Here is a 3981-nt window from a genome sequence, read left to right on the forward strand (position 1 = left end):
TTTATTATGAGTGTTACATACAATTTCAAACATGAAATGGTTATCAATAACTTTCATTAGTTAAAATTCAAGTACACACTAATATTTAAGTATATGTTTCTAAATAAGCGGAGCTAAGTACAGGTCAAATTTATTTATTTTTAATGAAAATTAATCAAGAACCAAATTATGATATTTGAGTATTTAAAGTATATTTTTAAATTTAAAATATATTTTTAAATGATTGGATTGTGCAAATTATAATTTTAACTAATGCCCATCCCACTTTAACAAATTTCTACCCAATTTTAACAAATACGTACCCAATTTCGAACAAATATCTGTTAAAAAAGATAAAGTTAATATTTTTATTACTTATCATCTCAGACTGTAGGATAAAGTACATGGGTAATTTAGCTGGATTCCCTGCAGTATAAAAAGTGACCATTGCAGTGAATAAAATCTAATTTGATTGGAACAACTTGAGCTTTTTCAGAGTATATTCTCAACCACAGCTCTCGTACACTTAGAGTTTTTTCCAAATATATTATTAACAACAGCTCTTATTCCACTATTGAACATAGAACATTAGGACTAAAACAAAATGCAGAGGCCAAGATTTCATCAAACCCAACTAAAGAAATATAGTATCAGACCATGAGAATTTTTACAGACAACCTTTCCCTGTAAGACCAACTGACTTTAACCTTTCTCAGAGTATGCTGTCCGTGATTTTCTCCATAGCCCACCTCGTAGTGCCGAGGTAAATTGAAAAAAGCAGTGTGCTTCTTTCAAACTTCGTTGCTACTCGTCCACATTAACAATATAAAGTTTTTGATTATGTTGAATTAAGTCTGCATGCAAAACTTCTCCCGCATCTTCTGTTAAAACAATGGTACCAACGGAACCAAAGTGCTGTGTTGTTGCTTGAAGCAAGGTTTCAATTGTCTCAGGAACCCACATGGCAAGGCCATTTCTTCTCTTCTCTCTGGGAGTCCATGGGTGAAAAGGAAACACTGTGCATATTTTGGACTTGGCCTGTTCCCTTGGCTCAAACATCTCTCTTCTTGAATCTTTAAAAGAAGAGGCGCTTTCTTGATTTTCTGAATCTGTTAAGCAAACTCGCCCAGAAGCATTAGCTGCTGCTTGCTCTAACATCTGGATGAGTGGTCTGCTGCCACATTTTTGGGCTTCATCTAGTGGAGTGTTTCCCCATCTATCCAATGAAAAAACACTTGCACCTGAATCAAGCAAAATCCTTGCCAACAATTGCAAACCATTTGCAGCTGCCATGTGGAGTGGTGTACAATGATCATAGTCCATTGAATTGGGGTTTATACCATTGGCTAACAATCGCTTTAACAGCTCTGCATTCCCATCTGCTATGGCTTTACGGAGAAGACTACCAGCATCTTCCAAGCCCAGAGTTGCTCCATTCTGTTTAAGTATAGAAGAAATATTATCATGCCCAGCCTTAACAGCCTCCAACAATGGCGTATGTCCAAATTTGTCTATAGCATTGATTTCTGCTCCAACTTGAATGAGAAAAACTGTGATATCTTCATATCCTTTACATGCAGCTAAATGCAAAGCTCTCCTTCCATCATAGTCAGTCCCATTTGGATCTGCACCGGATCTAATCAAGTTCTTCAAACTGTATATATCACCATGGTAAGTTGCACTGTTAACTCTCAAGGCTAACTCAGCTTCTTGGTTTCCAATAAGAAGACTGATGTCAGATTCTAGCTGTTTAATTCTCAAATCTGTATCTTTTCCCTCAAGAAGATTAGTGAGGATTTGTCTTCCATCCTTGAAGTAAATTTGTATAATGTTTGCAAAAGACTGTTTATCTAGTCTCAGCAGCTTGCAGAGATCACTAACACGAACATTATATGGCTGAGGTATGTTACACAACACAGCGATTTCACCAAAGATACCATGGGGTTCAATCCGTCCAATGATCTCCTCATACCCATCTTCTCCAACAATTACCTCTTCCAGAGACCCATGAGAAACAATGTAGAGCTGATCTACTGTATTTCCTTGTTCCATTATCACCTCACCAGGAAGGAAAAACTCTTCTTTTAATCTAGTGACAATCTGGCTTATGAATTCAGCACTACAATCCTTGAAAAGAGGAACCTGTGCAACTTCTGACAAATGTAATGACTCTGAAACCTTTGCCCTAATAGAAAGTGGAATATCCTCAAGAACACTAGCTTCACCATAAGCACTCTCATACTGCAACCTGACATGACCTTTGATTTGAGCCCTTGTATGCTTGTCCAGTTTATGTCTGTTCATGTATTTCATCAGATTAGCCATTTTATCCCTAAATCTTTCTGTCTTGGATCCTTTAACAATGAGTGCAGTCATGTTACCGATCAAATAAGCCCCGAGAATCATATCAAAAGACACATATATCATTACAAATATCATTTCCGGGCAATTCACTGCATGCACATCTCCATATCCTACTGTGGCCATGGTAGCTATTGAAAAATACAGAGAGGTTATGTATAATCTTGACAAGCTGATCTCCCTAAAATCAGTGTAATCGTAATCTCCCAAACTTAAACTTCCAACCCATGTAGACCCTTCATTTGCCTCTGGAATAGTTGTGGCCAGATAATAAAAGATGCAAGCAGCAGTGTGTGAGCAATACAACTCTACAGAGATAAGTTTCAGAATTCTTGTGAACAGATAGTTTATACGGATATCTTTTTCCAATTTCTGAAAAAAATCAATCAATTTCCGTACCCGATACAACCGGATCCACAACAGATACCTCACCTCTTCTTTTCTGCCTGAACATTTGTAAATAATATCCCATGGCAAGCAGCCAAGAAAATCCAGAATGAAACTTGTTTTTGCATAACGAACAGCAATTTTCCGGCGATCATACACCATCGTGTAAGTATGTGAATCTCTGTAAGAAAGAAAGAATTGAACACAGATGTCTACCAAGAAAACAACTTGTGCCGCGATGTCAAGCGCCCACAGATGATTAGGCAAGCCGCGATAAAACCCAAATTCAAAGGGTGTAAAGCAGGAGGAATAAAATGCCCAAACCAGGATAAACCGCGACCACCATTTATACACTGAACCATCCTTTTCTATAACAAAATCTCGCGAACATAAGCTGTGAGAAAAACCGTTAACCAATCTCAGTCGGCTTTCCTGACTTCGGCCGTCGCGGGTTCGATCCAGACCCAATTCTTTAACGAATAAGGACAGCTTGCTCCCAATTGATGACTTGATTGAATCCTCATGGTCCGTTAATTCGTATTCCTCCAGCGATTCTCGTCTACTCCTGGTAGCCATTTCTGTGAATGTATGGTTCTGCTTCAAACGAATGTTGCCACAATATCGGAACCAGTCCGAATCGTTCTGGAATTTTAGAACTCTCCTTATATAGCCAATTCTTGGCAGGCGACGACTGATAACATCACACTGAATGCTTTTCTGCGAACATTAGGAAGGTCTTCTCATTTCTTGGATTAAGGATTTGGATGCTAATCCGATGTTGGGCGTCGGCCAGTCGTGTTCCAGTCACCCTTTTTAGTGTTTTTCAATGCCGTGGGGTAGAATACACGCGAATTCTGTAAATATCTTGGCGTGGCGTCCAACAAATCACGTCTTGAGAAAGGATTGGGATAGACATGGGCTTCATAATCCACACTTACAGCCACTTATATAAAGCAAAAGTGAAAGTGAAGATATAAATTGTGTGGGTGGGAATGTATGATAAAACTATGTGCGGGTGGAACTGTATATATAATTTGATTATAATTCAGTTGGAGAAGATACTTAAACGTCATATCAATTTCGTATAACCACTCTTTTTTAGGGAAGGTTTTGTTTTAGGAGTTTAAATCTGAGTGTCCTTTCAAATCATAGTTTTGGCAGTTTCGAATCTGTTTTTAATTTATAAATAGATTCCGTGTCATGAAAAATCTTTTAGGATATTTAGATCGTATAGAGTTTACCAATTAAATTTGT

General features: G+C 37.9%; 1 pseudogene; it reads right to left on the minus strand.

The window, feature by feature from the left end:
* Positions 1-323: 323 nt before the first annotated feature.
* LOC149189874 (potassium channel KOR2 pseudogene) lies at positions 324-3647 on the minus strand (annotated as a pseudogene).
* Between the last annotated feature and the right edge of the window lie 334 nt (positions 3648-3981).

The sequence above is a fragment of the Pinus tabuliformis genome, chromosome 3_1, assembly GCF_031772625.1.
Source record: "Pinus tabuliformis cultivar Carrire ecotype Pingquan chromosome 3_1, CPIR1, whole genome shotgun sequence".
NCBI classification, from domain to species: Eukaryota; Viridiplantae; Streptophyta; class Pinopsida; order Pinales; family Pinaceae; genus Pinus; species Pinus tabuliformis.